The 25,347-nt window shown below is 36.9% G+C and overlaps 2 protein-coding genes across 13 annotated transcripts in view; one reads left to right on the top strand and one right to left on the bottom strand.

Annotated features, from left to right (window-relative positions):
• The window catches only part of SCN2A (sodium voltage-gated channel alpha subunit 2), a 68,061-nt gene extending 56,542 nt beyond the window's left edge, over positions 1–11,519 (bottom strand). For all 6 annotated transcript variants that reach the window (XM_085552224.1, XM_085552222.1, XM_085552226.1 and 3 more), the window contains exon 1: positions 11,278–11,519. The gene's annotated coding sequence lies outside the window, so the exon portion shown is untranslated. The remainder of the gene's footprint in view (positions 1–11,277) is intronic.
• An 8,698-nt stretch (positions 11,520–20,217) lies between these two features.
• LOC107317008 (sodium channel protein type 2 subunit alpha-like) overlaps positions 20,218–25,347 on the top strand; it is a 68,002-nt gene continuing 62,872 nt past the window's right edge. For all 7 annotated transcript variants that reach the window (XM_085552227.1, XM_085552231.1, XM_085552228.1 and 4 more), the window contains exon 1: positions 20,218–20,436. The gene's annotated coding sequence lies outside the window, so the exon portion shown is untranslated. The remainder of the gene's footprint in view (positions 20,437–25,347) is intronic.

Raw genomic sequence — 25,347 nt, forward strand, 5'->3', positions numbered from 1 at the left:
AAGCAAAACAGTTCATTGGAACACCCAAATGCTACTAAATTAGAGATCACATCAGGCTAGTATACTAGTAAGCATACTATACTTACTGTACTATAGTAAGTATATTACTTATTTATTACTTCTTACTTACTTATTACCATAGTAAGTACACTGTTATAGCAGCCCCAGGGCTGCTCTTCCAAGACCCTCTGCCCTTCAACACGGACCATATGTTAGGACAACACTTTATGCAAAGCTTGTGGCAAGGAATCTAAGATAAAAACAGATATACAAAGACCTCTATTGGGAAACTTGGGAGGTTCCTTCAAATCAGTTTTCTCACACAGGGTACTGCTCACAGGGCTAAGGCAAGATGCACTGCAAGGAGATAAGAAAAATATACTGGTAAAAATAAATTAATTGGCATCTTGCTGCTTTTGGCTATTTATTGTGAGTCGATAACTGACAATAACTATTCATCCATAGCAAACTGCAGTGTGGGAGAAAAGTACTGCGAGATCATTCACCAAATCCCTGGTGAGGCTGATGGAGTGACTAAGGCCACTCAGCCACCCAGCTGAGCTGGGCCTTTAATCAGATCAATCTTTGGCCTGATATCTGTTGGGAAAAACTTGCTCCCACAAGAGTATTTTTGTGTGTCAGGCTACAGATATATCCATTTTTAGTGTGTTTGTGTGGGGAGAGTGACTACAAAATTCAGAGATGCAATGATAACAGAAGGGCCATATGTATGGGATGAGCTAGAGCTTTCCAGATGCCTGAATAGGAGAGTGCTGATGTTGTTAATAAAATATGCTGATTTCGATTCTGAGAAACTACAGCTCTTCGCTTAACATTCCCAGGGTGGGGATTATGTAAAGACGTCTAGAATGAGATCCTCATTAATCTTAACTTTCAGCGTAGATACAAAAAATGCAACCATATAATGCTTTTGCATGGAACACTCCAGTTATGTTGCCTTTAGCATCCCTATAAAAAACCACCTAGCAATTTTGGACGAGCAACACACAAATCGTGCTCTGAAACAGCACAGGCCGAGGATGGAGTGAAGGGAGCGAGAGGAGGGGTTGCCTAGCGACCAGCCGGAGGATGCGGCACCGAGCTGCGGACTGGCAGGCGGCGCTGCTCTGCGCTGCTCTGCGCTGCACTGCGCCCGGGTGCGGCGGCGCCGCCCGAACGCGGGATGCGGGGGGCTGCGGGGGCTGCGGGGGCTGCGGGGGCTGCGCAGCTGCAGGCGGGGCTGGTGCACGCAGACCGAGCCCGACGGGCTTCCTCGTTCATCTGCGCATTGCGGGGGGTGCGGCTTGCAGTAGGTGCCCCTCGTCCGCATGGGTGTGTTTTAGGGAGGAAATGGAGGCTGCGAAACCGCAGAAACGGGCGTAACGAGTTGAGGGCGGTGACGTGATCTCCGCGTTTAAAATAAGTTACCCTTGTTTCTAGCTGCTGGTTTGTTTGGACTAGAAAAAATCACCTCCGCCGATCCAGCCCGAGCTTAGGTTTTGTGCACACGAGGAAGCACCAGGCAGCACAGATCTCAGCTGCAACTTCGCAGCATTAACAGGAGGATCCGATTCGAAATGGTGCATTCTCTCAATAGACCCGCAGCCGCAAAACGAGGATGCTAACGACGACAAGCACAACTGCCCCTCGAGGAGCTCGTTCCCAAAACCAAAACTCGATCGACATCAGAATCGCGGGGACCGCTCCACTCAGGGGCCCGAGCAGCTCGGTGGATAACATAGGAGCTTCCCCTCAGGAGCCGTGCGGGCGCTGTCGGGCTCCTGCAGATCTCCAGCAGCAGCGCTGAGGGCTCCCGCAGGAATGACGCAGCCTGAGGGCAGCGCAGCTCCCCTCCCATCCCGGCACAGAGCAGGATGCCACGGCGTGCAGCGTCCCTGAAGCAAGCAAAGAAAGGGACAAATCCCATCTTCTCCACTAGATTCCCTTTGCCACTGCAAGGGAATAGCTGATTTTGTGTCAGGGAAGTGTTAGTTCGAATGAGCCAAAAGCAAATTGGCTTCTGTGATTGTGGAAATCAAGTCATAGGCAAGGTCCCCTATTTAGGTGTTAATATTCTTATAGCCTTATGGTGGCTTAGCAATTGGAACTTTATCCTTAGGGGTATAGTGCAGATGGGCCCAGGCCATCTACTAGTTATGGGCTAACATGCTTCATGATAATCATACACAGGACTGGCAGTACTGTGTATGGAAGAGGTGCCTGATCTGTCCCATTTGCTGTTTTTCCCCCTCTCCTACCCTTTGTTTGATTGTGCTACATTTACTTTAGACATCTAGCTTAAGGTGAGGCAAGTTGTGCCCTAGAAGTGCCTGTTTCTTCACACTGACTATAAAGAGAGGGAGATGAGATGAATCCTACTCAGTACTGTGATACGATGGCAAGCAATTCACTCAAATAACACTTTTCACAGGTGGCTACAAACTGTAACTCCAGTTTCCGCAATGTAAAGACTGCTTTTAGTCAGTGTCCTACAGCTTGACTTTGCCACTCACTAACATTCTTTTCATCTGGTTTTTAAAATACTGAGTATTTAGAACAACCCTTGTGTTTCCACACCTCTTAATGAAATAACAGCCACTTATTCTTCATCTTTTAACATTATTTCACTGTAAAGAACCACTTCTGATTTGGGAAGCAGAATAATATATAAAAACATAAAGAACTTTCCTACTGAGACACAAATATTCCTGTTGTAGTACTTAAAATACAAACTAATTGCACTAATTTTAGAGCTATGATTTATTACAGCTCTGCCAGCTGTCCGTAACATCTCTACAGATGAATGTTTTTTAAATGAAGATGTCAGCAGTCTGAGGCACGTAATGGTGGATGTATGTTCAAAATTTGGCAACCAAAAAGGAAAAAATATACCAAAAAGCATAAAATAAGATCCCACGATTAATATTATGGTTGGTAACTTGTACAGAACAGAGCTATGCTGGTATGCAGCATTTCCCAGTCCATCATACAGGAACCAGCAGAAAACCTTAGAGCTGTAGCTTCATTCCCTACTGCCTCCCATGCAAAGGGAGAGAGAAGGCATTATCACTACTCCCTGGTGACCTGACCAGCATGTTTGTTTCTCTGGGTAATGAAAAGCTCAGTCAGATATATAACATTAGGAAGCATTAAACAACTCTCTATTAAATTTAGAGGGTTGTTTTTTTTTATCTGAAAGGAAACTGAGTGGTTAATTGGCCCACAATTAAATAGAAATGCCATTAAAAAAAACTGAAACAGCTTGCCAGGCTCACTTTCTTCTTGCCTCTTATATTTTCATGATAACCTAACCATCATATTAAGATATTAATTAAGAATATTATGAACATTATAAAAATATCTTTATAAATCAAGCAATCCTGAAGGACAAAATGCAAATGGAAGATATACGCACAGAAGTAAGAGCAAAAAGGTGATATCGCAGTTCCATCAAGGAACTTGAAAGACCTGGGGGAGCAACGCAAATATGTAGATGTGGGATCAGAAGAGATAATTAGGAGTGTTTATTCTGACATTCTGCATGGTATGGCTTGGTTTAATGTCCCTTGGTTTAATGTCAACACTGGCTGGAACATAACTTTTTAGAATGCCACAATCATGAGATCCTTTTTGTAAATTACCTAACAGCAAAATACTGCAATAATTCTTGACTTTTTCTATGCATATCTGAAACAATTTAAGAACACGTATTTTAATATTGCTTTGGATTGCATGTTAACTTACTTTTAAATTTTTTGCAGGCTTTAATGCATTATGTTACAAAAAAATTAAAAATCTACATACTTAGAAATCAGTACCTGGGGAAGTGAATTTAAAAGTTCTCCTTGTAAATATAAGAATGTGCCAGAAATGGAAAACAGTTTTATTATGTATCTGCCTGAAACAAATCCATTTTGGCTCCAGACTTCTTTTTGTAAGAGGGAAAAACCTCATGGAAAAAAGAAAAAATAGGGATCCAACATCTGTAAAGTTCTAGTAACTGCCTGATAAAAACAGATTCTGTTTCAAGGCAGCTCAAAAAGAACAGAGGAGGGCTCACTCATTATAATCTGACTTTATGAGGAAAAGAAGGACTGCCTAGGACAATCTACAGAGCTCACAGACTAAAATACAGACGCCCATTTTGTCAAGAATCATTTCTTAACTGCAATTTTTAAATTTTTTTTTTAAGTGTATCCAGTTGTGTGTTTTTTTGTTGCTGTTGGTGGTGGTATCTTTGAATAAAGCAAGGGAGCAGATGTTGAAAATCTCCTCAAGAGAGTTTTTCATTTGTCACTATGTTTAAGCCAGGAAAGCAGGTTCCAATTAGAGGCAACACAAGAGATCCCCAAAGAGTTCTTACACATGCTCCTTCCTCACAGCATCACCTGCTACCTGGACGTGTACCTCTGCCAAGAGATCTTCCCACTGGAGCCACGCACATTTCACTGCTCGCTGCCATATAGGGAAAATGAATACACATCTCAGCATTTGCTTTACAATGTTTTTTCCTCCTCATATGTACTGAATTTGTGTTCCTTCCATATTTTTTTATTACATCACTTCTCTGATCTCTACATTCAATTGCTTTCACAGCTAACAATCTCTTTTCTCATCTTTTCCTTGGATTCCCAAGGGATATTTCCTTTTCTTATCATGGTTTCAGAGGTGATCACCCATCTTCACAACATTTACCCAAGTTCACTCAACTGGATCCTTTCCATTGTCTTTCTCACTAGGAGCATTTTTGAGAATGTGTAAATCATTTAACTAATTTGGAAGTTAAATGAATAGTGAGAAAATCAGTATAATTCCTTTCCCAACAGTGGAAAATGCTTCTAGGTTACCAGCCTCTTGCCTACTTGACACTCCACAGGGCAAGATACCAGCATGAGTAATAGCATCTCTTCTGTATAGTATTAGAGGTCATTATCTTCAAAGCCATAGACTTACACTCAATTTTATTTATTTATTTATTTATTTATTCCTTAGGGATGCTGGTGCAGTAGAGTAACATTCAGTCTGTAAGAAGGCTAACCTGCCTTCAGTTTGGCCTAGAGGGCAAAAGCTTTCCTTCAGAACAAAGATCATTTAATTCCTAAAACTAGTGCTGGCAAAAGCACAAATATCGTTTTACAGTCCCAAATGTTGTAAAAGCCTGTGAAGTGCTTTAAATGTTAACTCTACCAAAAAATGCAGTATTGTAAAAACAAAATCATCTGAAACAATAACTCTTAAAAATGTTCAATGACGGTTGCATATGTTCATTTTACAAGAATACAAAAGCAAACTGGTTGCAAGATGCTAAATATTATTCTGCTGAAAAATGACTTTTATAGATGTGGTTGACTGCTGATAGTGAAACTGGGAACTTTCCATTTTATCCATTACTATTAGAAATTCCACAAGCCAAATCAAAGTAAAATGGCAGCTCATGCTTCATCCCAGTATTTTCTGAGTACATTCTCAGTACTTCATTTGGGTAATTTTCTGTAGCAGTACCTCAGTACCTAGGAGGCTGTCTACCGTCAGCACTTCTGTGCTAATGACCATTCCACAAAATGGACACCTACTCCTGCACTGCAAATTCAAACTCGTGCACATACATTTGCTGTTAAGATGTCTGTGCAGGCATCATCGCAGTCTGGAAACAATCGTGTAGTGTTTGTCCCATGGCTACTTTCAGGTTAACACAGCTACAGATGGAAGATTTTTTTCATTCTGCCTGGTACCAGCACTTATCTTTTAGTTGTTTCCATGGTTTCATTATTGACTCTCAGTAAACAGAAAACATATGGAGCAGGCACACTCTACAGATACACCTGTCAAGCTCCTATAATACGACCTTGTGTACCATAGACCTTGTTACAACAACCTCTCCAGAAAGCTCTGGTCAAGAAAACTGATCTCACAGAGCTTTCTTTGTGTCCCAGCAGGTTGGATTTTCCACTGTTTTGCATTAGGTATAAATATCTATACCTAAAGAGCATATAGTAAGTATACAGTGCTACTAAACAATTGTCACTTCGTTGGAGACAGGCCATTAAATTTCCAATATCCTGAGCAAAGTTCTCTTAATATTTGTGGTTGTAAATAAATTTGTCATAAATATCCCTATGAGCACATAGTCTGCTCAGATATTTAGGCACTACTTCAGCCTTCTTTTTGTTGGTGCCTATTTATGGAATTCATCTTCAAACACAAAATCCAGAACACAGTGCTTATTGAAAGGACTATTCACACTTCTTTCTGACCTTGTTCTATCTGTATGCACTTCATGACACATTAAACTCCAACCACTTTTCTTCTCAAGATCAAAGACTGTCAAATTTGTCTCTGCATATATCTGGCACCATTTTGTATACATATGTGAAATCAGTGATTGAACCAAGACGAATAAGTGAGTCTAGAACACAATGTATTGCTATAGAGAACTTGAGTCAGACTCAGAATGAGTCATTTACATTTATCATCAAACAAAATCACATAGAGGTCGAAGTCTACCGGAGGATTTTGCAGTTACATTGAGGAAAGTGAGAAATGGTGGGAACATTATAGAAAAGTATATATTAATAATATCCATTCAAATATGAAGACTGAGTTTCTTCTCCACTCTAAAAGCCTCCTGATAATAATTTAAGTAAAGCCAAATTTGCACTGCTGTCTGAAGAATGACAACAGTAAGTACAGGAATATTCTAGTTTTAATCTCAGCACCACTAGAATGAAAGCTATGGAGTGAAAGGCTAGGAGGCCAGCTAAATAGCCAAAACAATAAGCAGGTTTGTGTAGTTCCGTAAAACACTTGCATTGCCTTCAAAACCACAGTACTGACCTGAGAGCTGCCTCATGCAAATCTGTACCTACTTCCATCATGCTTTTTACTGCAGGGTTGAGGGGTATCCAGTATTTTTAGTCTGGACTGGTCCTTCTGACATCTAAAAATACTCAAAAGTTGTACCATGCAATTCCATTTAAAACCAGACAAACAGCACTGTATGACACAAAAGCAAGGCATCTTGTGTCATATGGCAGGACTGTGTTAAACCTTTCTATATGTTCAAAACTTGGACATCCATCATCTTGAAATGAATGCCTACTAATGTTACAAGTTTGTCTAAATAAGGTAGCTGCAGGCTGCATGGAAAAATCATCATCTTTTTGAACACTATCCTGTTTCTTGGTAGGGGAGGTCTGTGTTTTCACCAAGCAATGGGAAGGACCTGTGAGGATCTTCAGCAACATGAGTAAGAATTAGCTGGCATTAGCAAGTCAAAAGAACCATTTACCTGGCCAAAATCTGTTTCTACCCACACTGAAGGGAAGCTAAGCTAAGAATTAAGAAGCAAGTGTGATTTACGCGAAGCCTCAAAACAAATCTTATACAAAAACTTGCTAGTCTTAAGATAGAGAAGCTGATAGAAATGTTATTGCTGATTTTTTTTTTTTCCTCATGTACTATGAACAGAGGTTTATTTGCTTAGTATTTTCCATTATGAGAATGTCTTTTCAGTGCCTTCAGCTTTGCCAAAATTTAGTTGTTCAGGCTGGATTTGATTATGCGTTTGGCCTCATCTGAATTTCTTTCTTTAATGATACTATAAATGGTGAAATACTTCTTTCAGTGAGGTTAGAGAGAGAAAACTAAGCTTGATAGTGTAAATTCATGTGGCCTCATGATCTTTCTTAAGTCAGCTCGCAGTTTTATGACAACAAAACTCCAACATCCAATAGAGAAAAATACATTTGTGGATATCTTCCATTTTAAAAAATTTGAAAGCATAATATCACTGACCTACAAGTTTAAAAAAACAAAGGGCAAGATAAGCAAATCTATGGCATTTTTTGTTTGTTTTAAATAGAAAAATTAAAATGTATTTCAATGGTTGTTTCTTCTGTATGGCTGGTAATACTGCAGTATTAGAATATTTATCAAGAGATTTACTGAGCATTTTTGCTACAATCTCTTTACTCCAAATTTTTTCAAGTAGGCTGTTTCAGGGAATATAAAAGTTTTCTTTTGTTGCTCCTGTTTAAATTTATTGAAATCTGGCCATTCAGCACTTCTCTAAAATAATCTATAGGCACGCTCAGAAAAAGCTTCTTAGCAGCTTGAAATAATACTTACAGAGCTTCCATGTGTTGGCTGTGTTTCTGCCTAGCATTAGCAGCCCCTTCAGTGCAATTGATAATCGTAGCTGCTGAGACATCAAATGCTGAAACTTAAGAACAGAAGCAAAGGGCTTCTGCTGGGACCACACCAGTAAAGAGCAGAAAGAGAAAGAAGCCTAACTGAAATAGGAGAGGATGAAAAGGAAGAAGAAACTCAGAAGAAGAAATAAAAGAGGTAAAGTTGTGAGCTGGGAAACAATATGAATTTGAACTGAATAACATGAATATAGTTATACAACATCTCTTTAAGTTGTCCACTTTGAATATTTTGGTCCTAAACTTTTACTGTGTATCTTCCCCAAAATCCATTGATTGCAGAATTCTTAATTTCCTCCTTTCTCTCCCCCCCTCCCCCCCCCTCAACCGCTTTTATCTTTATAATAATTAGTGGTTCTCAACATCATTTGACCCTGCCACGTTTCCACCTCTTTGAAATTAGGTACATTATCGTCTTTGCAAGACAAATAACAGAAGATTCAAGCCACCATTGACACAATTGCCTTTTAGCCCAGAATTTCTCACTCTGGTAGCTGCCAGTGAGAGGTGGGACAAGAAATGGATTATTTCAAGTGCTTTAGGATGGCTCTACGATGAAGGCCTCCAGGATCACTGATGCCTGCACAGTAAGCTGGCCCAAGAGCTGGGTGGGCTTCAGCAGAGGAAAGCCTGTTCCCATTCCAGGGCAGCACAGGACCAGGGCCTGCCACTGCAAACTTAGAGAAGGATTCACACTGTGCCGTGGAGAGGTTGATATAAGAGTGTGCAAGGTCTTAGAACAATGGAAGTAGCACAATAAAAATCCTGCTTGTAATTTTCAGGCTTCAGCTGAGAGCTGCATGTTCAAGAAAGGACTGCAGCTGCAGTCATTACTCTCCAGCTTCATTCTAAGCACTGTTTAGTTTAATGTCCTCTCCATCCCCCTGTGATGGGTCTCAGAGCCCCCTCAGAACTGGAGCAGGCAACTACTGATCAGATTCATGAACCAGTGCCTACTACAGTGTGACTGAGAAAGCCAGGGCGTTACTGCTGCTAGGGCTGCAGCATGGGACTGGGCTGTTGGGATGGGGAGGTCTGATGTTTGTATGGTACAGAGAACGCCATGATTAAAATGAGATGAAATAAAAATCTATTAGATATTTAAGTTTTTTTGTTACATAAATTTCACAAAAGGTTAGTAGGGCCAACTTTCCTTTGGGTCCACCTTTGAAACATCTGAATTCAGCCATTGCTTCTGAAAGGTATCAGGATCATACTTGGATATGATATGCCCATCAATGTGTTCACATTTCCCAAAGACTAATGTTCACAGTTATTATGGTCAAAATCTGCAAGAATTCAGCTTCAGTATTTTCCTATAGGGCTTTTATCTACTCACTGGCTTTTAAAAATATTTTTGAAATCTCAATCTGCAGCTTAACTTTGAAGATACATGCTAGTTTGGCCTAGTGGCTGAAATTTATGAACACTGTAAATTTTTCTGTGATAAAGGAAGTTATTGTCTCCTTGGTGAGTGTTATAATTTTAAAAAAAAAATAAAAATCAACAGAACAGACCCAGGTACTTATCTATCTCATAATATTAAAGCCATGAGCCTTTCCACTGACATGCCTGTTTGTTGTTGAACTGGGGCCTACAGCTATAAGGGAACATTGTTTATTTAGTGCTTTTGTCGCTGGAAGAAATTTCATATGTGACTCAAGATCTGTTTAAGATTGCATGATGATTTACCACCTAATGAAGGTCTCTTCAGACACTATGGCTGAGCCATACCCATATATACATAATGTAAACACTGATCAGAAAAATGCAACTAAGCAGGCAATATTCATTGATTGCAAGAACACGTGAACCCTCTTAACATTTCACATATATCAAAAGAATCATCTAAAGCTGAGGCAGCAACTAACATCCAAACCCCAAGAGGCACATTTTTGTTGCTTCACTTATCACTTAAGAAATGCTTATCTTTATACAGGTGAATAAGTGTTTTTGCATAAGTACTTTCCTATTTACCTTCATACCGTTGAATAAGTGGTTTTGCAGAAGTTCTTTCCTATTTACATCCAAACAATAGAAAGCATAATGCATTTATTTTATCACACATAATTTTTTCGCTCACATGCTAGCTACCAAGCCCTTTTCTTTGATCTCTGATGGTGTAAATCAGTTCAGTTTTATGTTGTTTATTTTTCCTGAATAAATGAATTGTTGCTGTAATTAAGTGATTTTTAGAAAAAAAAAAAGCAGGTTTCACATAAAAGTCAGGGGGTGCTGCATAAGCTTCCCACCTCCTGAGTCATTCTGCTGTCTCTCCTAGTGTGTATCATGCATCTAAAAAATGATGGATGAAAAATATTTCCTTTCTCATAAAATATGAAATGAAGCTATTTCATTAACAATTCATTCTTATACACAAAACATTTCACAAAACGGGAATGCGTCTCATATGATATTTACAGCAGCACTAAACCACATTTAGTCACAGACGAGTCCTCCATTCTGTCTTCCATCAGGGAGAGGCTGTTTTGGGAGACGAGGGAGGGGAGAATCCCGCAAATCTCCCCACAGAAACAAAATGATGAATTTGGGAAGTCAAGAAAGCCTCTGCCTGAAGACAGTATAAGAAGCAACAGCACATTTCTGCATTAAATCATGGTGGTTTTAAAACTGAGCAATCCCAGGGATGCATTAATATGCTTTAGAATACCCCTCCAATTTGTATCTTGGATACAGCATGAATGTAACATCCAGTGGAAAAAGAAAACACTTGTAGATAATCACATCAAAACAATGAATTACCACAGTTGGGATTAAAAGTAAAAATTCAGAAGTAATTCTAATTTTAAATATAAAATCTTAATAAAATATAGGACCAACCAGAGAACTCCAGTGAACAACGAAATGTTTCATTTCCGTGCAAAGACCTAATTAAATGCTATGAAAAATCCATGCAGTTGCAAAGATGGCTATTGTTGCCTCTCCTCTTGCTGTATTAATATTAATTGAAAACTAGGTGTGGCACCGCAAGACAGAAATCTTGGTGCAAAACAACTGGAATTTATTGCCTAATAAGTAAATTTCAAATTAAAATATCTAAATTTCTTACCTGATTATGAGTGAATTACAAATCATGGCATAAGGAATATCTGTACACTTGTAGATAATAAGGCTCCTTATACTGCAGGTTCAGTTTCCTTAGCAAAAAAGCTTGTAAACTCTTGATTTCACTGAAATGAAAAGGGAAAGAAATGAAGAAAGGACCTCCCCATCAAAACAACAAAGCAGCCTCTGCAGTATTCTGTAGTCTCTCCTCCTGCTTCCTGTTCTGAGATTCACTCTGTGAATCCCAACATCGATCAGAAAATTGGTGTGGGGAAAAAAAAAAGGGAGGGGGAGCGAGGGGGGAGGAAAAAAGGAGGCAGCATATTACGTGCTAGCTCCACCTACTGGCAAGGAAATGAGCTCAGCTGAATTTTTTACACCCTATCGAAACGACAGCATTTCAGTTTTAAATCGCATATTAGCTCTTGATTGCACAAGTTTAAAATGAAGTAACTAGGTCAGGACTAATGAACGCTTATACATTTTTTAAAAAACCGTTTGAGATTTAGGCTGCACAAAGTTTTTATATTAGTAGAGTATGTATTTGTACACATACGTATGCAAAGAATTGCAGACAACTCAAGATTCTGCAAGGCATCTGTGTTTTATGATTTATTTATATATGGTCCGTTTGGAAAATAAAAAAAAAAAATTCCTCATTCAGAACCCCTGAAAAATAACAGAAAATGACTTCCTGCTTTTTTCTTTTTTTTTTTCTTTCCTGTTTTTTTTTTGTTAATTGTGCAAAATAAAAATTATATTTATATCTTTATTGAAAGCCAGAGAAGAAAAATTGTTATGTAAGACAAAATGAAGGGATGCTCAGATTTAACCTGGGATAATACATTATTGCTCAGTAAAGAGTTATTATATTGATTAGTTTTACAAATTGTGGTCCAAGGCTATCCTGTATTTTATGGCAGCCTGAATATGCTCCGTAGTATTCTTGATATTATCAGTCTAATATGAAATTGACTGCCCTACTCCATCTGTCTCTAACCATGTTCTCCTTGACAGCAGTGTTGGATTTACTATTACTGAAGTGCTGGGATGCTCTGTAGCTGAGTGTGTCTGCTCTTCTAGTAATACAAATAAATAATCTGTCAATTTATTTAAAATACCAAATTAATGTGTCATCCTATTTTATCACTATTGTCTTCAAAGTCTTCTATCATTTAGACTTGCTCTAATGCATCAAATGACTACCAGACATCCCCATGCAGAGCTGGCATGACGATTATCAGTTTTGGTGGAAAATTTTATCTCTGTGAGATACAGGAGAAGAATGCAGGAAGAGCTATTTAGGAATAGAGCATCTAGATAGAAAACAACAACAACAACAACAAAATTAGATCCCATGATTTATCACAAAATCGCTAATATGAATACAGAGAAGTTGCTGGGGAGACTGTCCCTTTCAGTAACAACATGTGTTAAACCACTCATCACATTCATCAAAAATCCTTGGAGTACCAGTTCTTCAGGAAGGAGATCATTTTCTATGCTTATTCAATCCCTACAATAGAATCCAGGACTATCACAGAATCCGAAGTATGAAAATAGTTGCAGTATGTCATAGCACCAAGGTGTGAGAATGGACTGAGATTGTCATAAAGAACTTTGCTCCATTCTGACCTTATGGTAAAGAAATGCTGCTTTAAAATACTATATCATATATCAAATACTTTTCATGGCTTTAAAAAAGTCAAGGTTTTCCTTGAAAAGTACAGGTTTTGCTCTTGTAGTGGCACTTGAATAAGTGCTGTCCTTGGTGCTGAGCCGCAGCTTTGCATTCAAAGTGCAGGACCCAAAACGCATTTAATGTTACATACTTCTGAATATACTTCGACAGCTTTTTATAACCATGGAAATACTTATTAAGTTATTATGTGTTTATCAAGGCCAATTTCAGGCCTAAATTTGTGAAGTTGATGTTCTAAAGCCTACTTTGTGTCTTACTGAATTTACCTGGAATATTGAAATTTCAGGTATTAACCTAATTTACTAATTTAACTTCATAAGCAATAAAATATTTTTTCACTTCCAAAAAAGAAAAAAATTGAATTAAATATAAGAAATGAGATAAATATTTTACAAGAGACTTGGTGATCGGATTCTTTATTACTTATAATGATTTTAATATGTAATTATTAGCTGAAGAGTAATCATTTAGTAAAATAATTGATGGTAGAAAAATCCATTTCAGCACCTTTGTAAACGCTATTTCTCTCTCCCAAACTCACTGAATTTTTTCTTCAAACAAACAAACAAACTGTAATTGTTATCATTCTACAGATATCTTCTTTAATATGTAGATATTTCACAATTGCATCTTAATGGTAAAGCTCATTGACAAAGCTAGCTTTGCTTTTCTGTGTTGTCTATGAAAAGCAAATAAAAATGAGTTATGAAATAAAATGTTAATGTAAGTCAAAGATAATAAAAAAGTAATTTCTGAATTTAACAGATTTTTTTTTTAAAGTTTCCACTTGTGTAAAAACTGCAGTTGTCAGTGGCATAATCTTGCCTGTTTCAACTGTGTGAGAAAAATAGTTTGTTCTATGAAAAATTCAGAAGAGTACAGTGAAAATCAATAAATGACAGTAACTCTCTGAGCTGATTCTAAATCTACTAAAACTCTCCAAAAACACCTACAACCATTGTTTAATAATGGTTTAATTAATCACATTAATAGTAATTATATGCAAATTAAAACATACATTGATGGAACAAATCTCATTTTCTGACATTTTTAAACTAGTCTTTAAACTAGAACAGCTAGAAGAATCTTTCTGCTTACTCAACCATGCTGATAAAGTTAGTTTCTACCAGAAATTTCTCTTTGCCTCTCAGAGCATGGCTAACAGCCATATGCATAAAAAATAACCATTTTATTTAACCATGCAAAAACATTTACCCAGAAGAGATGGAGCAAAAGGTCAAACACCAGTTCCCAAAGTACGTAGAATGTTAAGCCTCTGGTGCAATGCCAGTAGCTGTTCTGGCCAACAGAAATTTATCTACGCCTGCTCTTTAGATGCCTCGAAGAAATAGCTATTTCACATATTTAGAACCCTTAAATTTCCTTTTTGAAATCTTTATGCATAAATCTCTTAAACTCTAAACTCTAGGCCTAAATTGCTAAGATAGAAGGCAGGTCTGCAGAGTGAGCAGTTTCATGGTTTCTTTGTCTGTCATCTTCTTAAAAGACATAAAATTAACTTCAATCAAAATTTATCAGCCTTTGTTATTTAGTTCTGATTAAATCTTAAGTCTGCCCTTCTTGACCTTAATATTTCAGGGTCACCTTTTCAAATCACTTGTGGAATTGAAACTGAAATGTGGGACAACTCTAAGTGTGAAGCATATTTTTTTTTTTCCCCTGATTCAGAATTACTTTAACAAAAATTACCCTTGTGACTACTAAATGACAAGCTTATTTTAATTTTATTACATTTTTTTCAGACATGAAATATTGGCATTTGAGGCATATTAGTGCACAGTACTTTTTTATCTCCACCTAAGAAGAAACTAAGATTAGCTTTGGAAATTAAAATTTTCCTGAATATTTTCTATGTAATGAAAACTATTTGATTTTTGTAATTATTTTTGAAGAAGGGAGTATTGAGAATCAGATTTGTAATATTTTCAAAAAGCCAGTCATTTCTTGGCTTCTGGAGGCTAGCACTGAGTCACTTTTAATGACCCGTTGAGAACACAGATTTGGAAAGGACTGGATACAACAGCTTTTAAAAATACACACCACTTCCATCTTTCCTGTCTGTGACATTAGTACGCCCATAGTGAGAACCACTATGGCATTAGCTCGTGCTCTCTTCGCAGTTCAGTGCATCGAGAAGTTTATACATTCTGTATCTTTATCACTCTTGGATCAAAGCAGATCACGGTAAAATTATTTCTCTTTAACGTGTTAGGGTCTTTTTTTGTTTGTTTAAGATATTTATTTCTCTCATTGTAGTATGGTTCCCTGATTTAACTACAAAGGTGCTATTTTCAGTACAGATAACTATTAGGCATACTGTAAAATGCAGATAAACTTTCTAATGCAAAATCAACTTGGCAAGCATATGTTATTTAACAGAGCAATTCTTCTAAGCAGTCCAGCTTTAAAAGTCTAGGAAATAAATAAATCATAACTTGAGGTTTGCTTAACAAAAGCTCTCCTCTCTTCAAGTGATGATTACCTTTCATCTGACCAATTAAACCACATGACTCAGTAGCAATAAATGGAATGAAAACAGATGAATGCAATCTCTCTGTTTATAGGTGTCCTGGGAGAGCATTATTAGATTTTGTTACTAGCTCTGAGAGCACTACTGCACTTGTTGCTGAGGTATCATTTAATTCATTTGTCTATCTGAAATTCTATTTGTTCCTTTCGAAATTGCTCACCTGAATTTCATCTTTGTATATTTGTCTCATCATATAAATATATATGGAATTCTTCTGAAGATGGTCTATAACCTATGAGTATATAGTGCCTAAAATAACTTCCCAGACATGGCTGGTTTTCTTAGACATTACAAGGAATATTAAAATACTTCAGCCTACATTAGGGCTAGCTAACATAATTAATTTATCCTATAGCCCCTTCTAAAGCCAGAAAATATTATCTCTGTTCCTAAAGTGATTTATTACATATAGACATGGTGTTTTTCATAATTTTTCATAATAAATTTTCATAATTTGGCCTATCTGTGACTTTTACAAGTATACTGATGTATCAATAAAAAGAGGGGCTTTTTTTAAATGAATTTGCGATCATTTGTGACTGTACTCCATTGAGACAACCCAGACAATAGATAATATAGCTAATATTGTGTTCAGCTAACAGTATTTTTATTATTATGATTTCAACAAGAGGACCGTATTCTGAAAGCACATAGGCACATCTGGAAGGTGGTTGGAGTGGCTATTCTATGTTAATTTATGCTTTGAGATATTTTTTAGTTAATTTTTGCTAAAACAATGGAATTACTGGGATTGCACTGACTGAAGCCATTTGAGTATAGACTTGTATTATTTTTCTACAAGAACAGGAGGGCTCTGTTATATAGTGAAGTTAATGTTGAAATACTTCCGTGTTATTGTAAAAAGCTACAGTCATTACATAGTGCACTGCTGATTACATATCTTTATTATGATATTATTATGAATAACTTAAAGCAGATAATTTTTCAGGTAATGTGCTCTCTGATTTGTTGTCAAAGGCTTCATTTTAACAGTGAAAGTCTTAATTTACTATGAAGTCCTTCTACTCTTAAGAGATCCTACAGACAGAATCTTATGTAATTATTGATGATACAGAGAAGTCATGTTGTTGAAGCATATCTTCAGCTTCCTCTTTATCCATATATATACAAATATATATACAGATTCTTGAAAATACAGATTATTAGCTCTAAAGTGACTATCAAGTCCAAGGCTTGAAAACATGTATTAGTTATTTAGCATAAAATTTATTAAAATCCATCCTTCTGATTCTTTACTCTAGTGAAAATAAAGAAGTGGAAGGTTGAAAAATATATTTAAGCTTTTATATCGACCAGTGTATAACTTAATATCACTTAGCCATATACTCTAGTTCATTTCAGAGGCAGGTATGTAGTTAAAGGAATAGATAGCTGGACATACGCATTGTGCCTTTAAATACATTAATTTTACAAACAATGAGTATCATGATGTATAGTTCATAAAAGCACCTGAGAATTACCAATTCAAATTATTGCCCCAAAATAATATTACTAATCAAACAAAATATTGCTGAGAAGTTACATGCAATCTATATGCAAGGTCTGCCCTAATATGAGGTCTCATGAAGGGTCACAGGAACTGCATTCATGTTTAACACTCTAATGTTATTTTTCTCTTTACAGCTAAGATTCTCAACATTTCTGTTTCATCTATTTAGTTAAAAGTGACTGAATAGCTTTGCATTTATTCAGCCATTTCTGAGAGCATAACTGCACCTGGGGCAAGATTCCCAAACAAACAAATTATTTAGAAATGCCAAGACTTTTTGAGTTATAATTTTAAATGTAATTTCTGCTATGAACTTTCTGTGATGATTCGTTAATGTTGTACTAATAATTTAAACTGAACAAGTGCCACACGGGCCCTATTATAAATTACTTTTGTCAAAGCAGTTTATTTGTTGTCTTTTAATTGACTGCATTTTATTTTCAGATCTGGCAGTCTAGTTTACACTGCTCTACTGTTGAATGGGGGGAGTGGAAAGGAGGGAAAAAGATTTTATGTACATAAGGCTTTGTATACACATGCCTTTGATATACGTAGTATGTGTGGCATATATGCATTTTATACCTGTTTGTGATGAATGATCTTTTTCTAAATTGAATGTTAATGTTTAAAAATTTGAGTGCAGTTGTTCATTTGTTTTTTTTCTACACATAGATGATTTGATGTACTTATTCTGTAAATGCATATAGCATAATTGTTTTCTTCTGCCCTGTTTTTCTACAATCCACTACTCAAAAAAGTGTTAAGGAATTTTTCAGAACCTGAATCAGATTGTTTCATAAATCACAGGCTTGGAGTGGTTTCTGTGAATTTGAATCAAGCAATATGCAGGTAGTCCCGTACATTGATTCAAGAAGCATATGAGTCATTTCTGAGCCATATTCATTAATTAATACTTCCTGTGTATTTTGTGCATCTACAAATTTATTTATTTTTTTTTTCTTTCCTGGATATTATTTTAATGATGAAGGTCAATCACTGAACTTTTTAAGTCAGAGAAACAACACATCTCTAACATCAGACCTATACCTACAAGAAGGTAATCTTAGTATAGAAGAATACATTATGCATAGTCATTGTTCAATCTGGTACATCACAGAAGAGGGCAATTAGCAGTAGGGCACTACCACAAAAAAAAAGTAGGAATGAGGGTTCCTTGACAATACGACATTATCTATCCATCTTTTGGAACACTAGCATGCCAAAATTCTTTATATTTAGAATATGTTGTTCTAATACAACAGAAATCAAATTTCCGGACCAGCCTATAACCAAAACTGCATTTTACACACCTTTTTTCTCTTGCTGATTCCTATTTTTAATAAGGTTAAAATAGCTTATTATATAGATTAGAATTTCTTAATTTTTCAGTGTCAGATTCAATATATATAACCATCTCCTTACTATGATGGGACTAAATGATTGCATTTTGACTATGACATTGAGACATGCTAAAGACCCCCAGAAAAAAGTGTCTGTGATCAAAAGTAATAAATAAAAGTTATGCAGCATGTAAGCAAAGTCAAGCCCCATCCAAGGAACAGTTTGCATTAGAAAACAAAATACAGTTACAAAATAATGTTCCTAATGAGCTTAAAACCAAGACACCAGCTTCTGCACATTCATGGATTCACTAATTTAACATAATCCTATGAGAGCAACACCACTGCTTGAGAGACAAGGAATAATTTTATTTATTTATTTTGTGAAAACGTATTTCTTCTTAACTTCTGAAAGTTTGAACATGTAAATATTAAATGGAGAACTTTTTAATTTTATTTTTTAAATAAAACTCTGGTGTATGTTCAGACCCTCAGACTATGTTTGAAATAAAGGCAGGATTTGCCTGAGCAGTGTGATCAGGACCAGACCCTTGCACTCAAGTTTCACAAAAACAAACAAGAAAAGAAATGCACCTGCATTTGCAAGAAAAGGGCATGTTCTCTTTCACTTATTATGCAGAAACTATTCTGGCCATCTTAGGATTACTGTCTGAGTATACACTTCTGTTTGCCTTTGTAAGCCAAATTCAGGAATTCACAGTCCATACCTGTTAAGCACGCACAAAGTTGAACTGAAATAATCAGGACTATTCACTATTCAACACAAATGCTTAAGGATCGTGGTTTCAGTATGCTAACTGACAAAGGGATTTATTGATAACAGTATAGATAAGGGACAGCAGTTGCAAGCAGCTGTTGCTGCGGCTGCTGCTCTATGCAGTCATGGCTCCATAGCAGCCAATGAGCTGGATGCATGCTGACAGCCCAGCGGTTTTCCAGAACATGTGCATGACCATTACAACCGAGAACTGAACCATCTCCATCCATTGCTGAAAAGGCACTTAAAGAAAATGAAGAGGCAAAGTAGTACTTGTTTCTTATATTGTTTTGTCTTGTTTAGTGGGAGGATAACATTTGTTGGTTAAATCCCACATGACTGAACAAAACTGGTAGTTTAATACTGAATCAGTTAGGGACAATAATGGTCTCTCAGCATTGCCTGAAGCACAATATTCACTCGGCACTATTGTGCACAGACCAGATTTTGGAGCCCCTGGCCTTATAATTCTTCCCAGAATGGCCAGAGGAGTCCTAGGTAAGAATATATAAGTCCCAGGAATGCTGTATAAGGGAAAGACTTGGAGACTTCTATATAAGCATAGCGCATTTTAGACACAGAAAAAAATAAAACAAATGATGCCATAGATGCATGGTAGTTTGCAATGAATAGGACAGCATCTAGATACACACCAAATCCAGCACAGAGCAGTGAGGGGAACAGTCAGTCCATACATTTCTCTCTTCTCTTAGATTTTTACAAGGAACAAAAGATTTACAACTAAAGACTCTGCTAAATGCATTCAGATTGCTTTTAAATTAAATTATTAAAAAGTTAAGAAAAAATCTTTCGAAGGCCTATTCGCTAATTGGAGTGGCTCTGTTGGTCTGTTCTGCTTCTTGCCTGGAGGAACGTACTACACAGGATCTGCCTGAAGTGTAGTGTAAAGATGCTTTACAAGCTGACGCTTTGTACGTGTTCGTTATCTTTACCAGTAGGTGGAGCTGCCACGTTAGGTGCCGCTTTTTTTCATTTCTTCTCCCCCTTCGCTCCCCCACCCTTCGCCCTCCCTCTTCCTAATAAGCTGTTTTCTGATACATGTTGGGTACCATAGAGTGAGAGGGAACAGGAAGCGGAGGCAGAATCGGGGAGGATTCTGGAAAGGTCTCTGTGTTTTCTTTTCCACTGAGAATACAGAAATTACGATTAATTAGTAAAGCTTCGTGGATGGAAATCTGTACAATTTCAGCAGGGGATACATATTGTCACGTTATTTTTGGATGCTGGGCTTTGCAGTGATTTTTCATTCTCTTTTAATCAGGTAAGCTGGAAAAACATTAAATCCTACCCATAATCAATCTTAGCAATGTGATCTTTTTCATATTTTGGAAAGAGATTGTACCCTCTGGTTTGCTGTTAAGGTAGAGCTAAAGATGGAATGGAGAATTCAAAGCCATTTTGTACTGACTGATTGTGATGATGGTGTGATTTTTTCATTTTAACCTAGTTATATCTGGTATCTGGCCTCTTAATGTGATAATGTAATGCAGTAATCTTGCTTGCAAAATCAGATCTTTTTATCATCAAGGTGTACAACATTAATTCCTGGCATTTTATAGAAATGACCTTGTTTCCTAAGAAGGAAAATGTGGTGATAGCCAGGCTCAGGAACAGCAGGTCTCGTAAGACTCCAAGCATCTCAGATTCTGACAATACAGGAATAAAATCCATGTGGTTTGTTAATGCCATTTTCAATATGCATGTGTGTGTGTGTGTGTGTGTGTCTGTTTTGACAAAATCTCCTTATTGGTTAGTTTTTTCTAAGAGGCATTCAAGGAAATATTTTCCTTCTGTGCCATTTTCTTTTTCCCATAGAATATACATTGTGTGTCTGCGTGTATGAGAGAATGGAGTCACCAACTGTTAATTAACCAGAGGGCCACACTGACAGTACTCCTCACATTTTGTCCATAACATCGCTGCCTAGCTTAATATATCCTTCATGATAGGACAGTTTAGATAAATTTCTTCATGTCATTTTCCATTTATCTATTGTCTTATTCATTGTTTTTAGAAGTAATTACAGCATTCAGTTTTTAAAGGTAAAAGGAAAATATAAATAAAGCTCATTTTGATAGATTCTTTTTTCAGTAGTGGCTCCGCAGATGTACATTCACATGGTATTCAATATATATAGTACCGTAGTATTCATTTGGAAATAATTTTCATGAGAAAAAAAGCAGAAATAAAAAGATACCCAAAAAACATACAACAGCATCAAGGAGCTCACTGTTTACAAAACACTGTCTCATACCACACTGGAAAAAAGATGCAGGATTGACTCTCAGTTGTTGCTCAGAGCAGCGAGGCCTATACGTGAAGCAGTGATAGGAAAGGATGAAGTTTATGATTCATATTCTTTGTATCGCCAATTCAGTATGCCTGTGACTTCCTTGTGTAAGTAACTTCAGCATAAGTAAATAATAATTATGATGCTATTTGTTTTAAAATGTACCACTTTTATGCTTTCACAATGGACTTTTCAAGAAAACAGTTTCAAATGAAGAAATGAAGACTTTTTAAGTCTAATTAATCTTAACATGTCTCCATTTTGGGAGGAAAGACTGTGTTAAAGACTAGACTGTAAGCTGCTGTGGTAATTTGAAGCTCCATAGCACCTGTTAAACAGATATGTTATTTGTTAGGCCTTGGTATTTATAGAAAATATGCTTGTATTGTTAGCTCATTATTTTTTCCTCTAAAAAGCAAAAGTTAAGACCTCACACTGATTTTCTCAGCTGTGCTAATTAAACTGCCTATTAAGTTGCATTGTGGTAATAAAAAGGCTAGCAGGGGTAGGGACACTGAGGAACAGCTCCCTTATACTCTCCAAGCTTTTGTCAGCAATGTAATTTGGTCATTTCCCTTTAATATCAGGTATTTGGGGGTGGGGAGTGTCAAGGGAAGGGAGAAAATATATGAAGTGCTCCTTCCAAATCAATTTGTTGATGTTACATTTTGTATTTTCACCTTTTCCTTCATCAGATAGCACTAGATGAGTTAATTTGTAGGTTTGTTTTTTCTTTTTCTACACCCTCAGCAGACAAAGAATTTTAGAAGCAATAATGAAGGTGGGATGTAAGGCAGAACTTGTGACTGATGGCATCCTGCTGCTGCTTGCATTCTTGGCCCCATATGTGTTAAATATATGCTATGTAATACATTGTTGAAGTCCCACAACTTTTGATGGATCAGATAACAGCAGATGCTGAGACTTCTTCAGAGTAGGCAAGGAAGTTGTGACCTGATTCCCTAACACAAAAATCCTGGCAGTTTTTACTTGTATACTGTCTGTGATGTAAGGTGACAAAAAATGTTTGAACTCTGCTGAAGTTAAATCCAAAATAAGTACAAGTTTCAGATATTTGGTGATTTATTTGTTTAAATTACCTATTTGTTGACCTCTGAAAACAACTGTTGAAAGTAAGATTCAGGATTTACTCTTTTTTAAAATCAGAAAATTCTAGGTAAAGTTTAGAAACTTAACTTCAGTTTATATAAGTTTATTTGCCACTCAGTGTGCTCCTCTACTCTGTATTCTTTAGCTTGTAGCTATTAATCAGTAATTTCTGCTGATTAACACATATTGCAGCAAAGATCATTTCATCAGTGTCACATTGAATTCATAAAACCTTTAAAGTATCATAATAAAATTGACACGCATTCACACTGCTTACACATCAGATGTATACGCTGAACTGAGGCTTCAGTGAGCCCATCACATAAAGTGTCAACCATCATAAAATCCATGTTAAATTGTCTCCTCTTAGTGGAAAGCTCCTTTTCCTTGTCCCAGCTACTGTTTCTGATTAAAAGCTCTGAAGCACATTGCCAACAGCACTTCCCATATCTATGAGGCATGCTCTAAAAGTAACGCCTCCTATATCATTATGTTGGCCCAGGGCCTCAAATGCCAATGTTGGTGAATCAGAAGTAGAGGCTGAACCTTCCCACAAATACTCCTTTAATTTTTTTTGCTTTTTTAAAAAAATTAAATTATTTATTTTACAAGCGTGGCATGCAGGTTCTTGTTCATTGCTGATGAAAATGCATAGCTAATGCCAGTGGCTATGTTGAAAAGTTGAGCAAATTCTCAGCTACAAAACGCTATTATGTGTTATTGTGCTCTTTATGTTTATTGTAGTTTCCATAGAAAAAAAACAGGAGGCATTACTTCCAGAACAACCTAAGTAATTGACTGCCTTCCCATAGGAACTCAGAGCTGGTATCTTACATTAAGCTCACCTGCTTGCACCAGTTTTCCTCATGGTTATCTGAAATCCCCAGTATTATTCTGATAGTACTATTGCTTGATTTTTCTTGTCCTGTAGATATGTAAAGGGCAGGATAAGAGTAGCTCAGGCAGAGGCTGCATTACTTCAAAACATAAATATGAAATAAGAGCAGAATGTGCTTTTGAACAACCATAGTGTGTATAAGTACCATCACTGTCATCCTAAACAGGAGCATGCTAATTAAATTATAGGTCACAAATGGATCTGATTTTTCACTGCCAAAATGATTTCCTTCTAGCAAACAAAGGAACAACAACAACAAAAACAAACAACCCAAAAGCCCTTCAAAAAACAAACAAAAAAGCAGCAGCCAACCCAACCCAAAACTGTCATTTTAAATTCTCAAAAGACATGTAAGTGGTCACCAGACTTTTTAAGGCCTTCCTGCAAAAAAATGACTGCTCATGTATTCTAACAACTGAAATTGAACAGAATGTGTTTTATAATAAAAGTTAATTTAAAAGTTAAATTAAAATAAAAATACATTCAAATAATTGTAACATTTTAATTACAATTTTTAATTGTAAAAAGTTAAAATTGAGTTAAAGAACTTAAGCATTTATGTGTTCTTTCACAGGTAAAAATCTTAAAGATTATTTCTGCTCAGATTAGTTGTCTAGTCGTTCACTGTTTATACATAAGTCACTCCAAAAGTAATACCTCCTATTTATTCCCATGGAAAATACAACTGATACAAAAAGCACAAAAACAGCACGATAACATTTGATAAAGCAAAGTTTCAGCTACAAAACACAGTTTTTCAACATAGTCACCACCATTATCTATGCATTTTCACCAGCAATGAACAAGAACCTGTGTGCTGCACTCATACACATCTGCACCTGCAGGGGTGACCCAGTGTTGCCACTGCTGAAATGCACCACCCACCATCTCACTGTGTTGACTGCGGGGTGCCCATCAACATTCAGGAAGCATCACTGAATGTCAGTGTGTGTGCCATTTTTTCCGCATGGAGGAATTCAGCCACCCCTTTGCTTTACAGGCACTTCCATGCCAGACACCATTTTGTCAGACTGCCCCTCTTCTGCCATCTGTCACAGGGCATGTAATGGAATATTTGTGGGAAGGTTCAACCTCAATTGCTGTACAGCTGCCTGTGATGTCATGGGCCAACATAATAAAATAGGTGACAGTTACCAGGTACTGAAAAACATGATGGAGCTGTAGGTGTCCCTGTTCATTGCAGGAGTTTTGGATAAGATGACCTTTAAAGGAGTCTTCCAAATCAAATGATTCTATCATTCCCTAACTTTCAGAGCAGCGCTTGTAGTTACTGATCTTTCCTTATTAAGGAGTTCTGATTAGGCAAATGTAGATCATAGGGCTATCATACGCACAGGCCCTTTTTTCAATGTGGATTTTCCCTGCTGCTTCTCTGGGGTCATGGCTCAATCTGTCATGTCACTGGATGTTATAAATCTTACCACAAGATAAGATTGAATATGTGTATCATGATTGCATTGTACATACTAATACGTGACACGTACCAGATGTATCAATTGCCTACATGCTGTACTGTTGTGCTACCTGCATAGCAAAACTGATGTCAGCCGTGTGTTGAAGGGACTGCATGTATACAGACCAGCCAAACAGTGCATGCACAACATATAGCTGACTCCCTGTATTGGCACTGTGACAGGCACAGCCTCATACTTTGCAGAAGTTCCTGTCTGAAAACATGATGGCCACTAGCAAATCTGACATGATTTCACAGGTGTCAGCATGGAAAAAGACTTTGTACAGGATCAGTATTATTCACTCTGTGTTCCCAGTATAACTGCTCAACAAGATCCTTGTCAGAGATGCATAGCAGACACTTCCATTTATAGATTTATGCTTATATTAGACATTGTTTA

The sequence above is a fragment of the Coturnix japonica genome, chromosome 7 (genome assembly GCF_054131305.1).
Source record: "Coturnix japonica strain WE chromosome 7, WE-NBRP24, whole genome shotgun sequence".
In the NCBI taxonomy this organism is placed as follows: domain Eukaryota; kingdom Metazoa; phylum Chordata; class Aves; order Galliformes; family Phasianidae; genus Coturnix; species Coturnix japonica.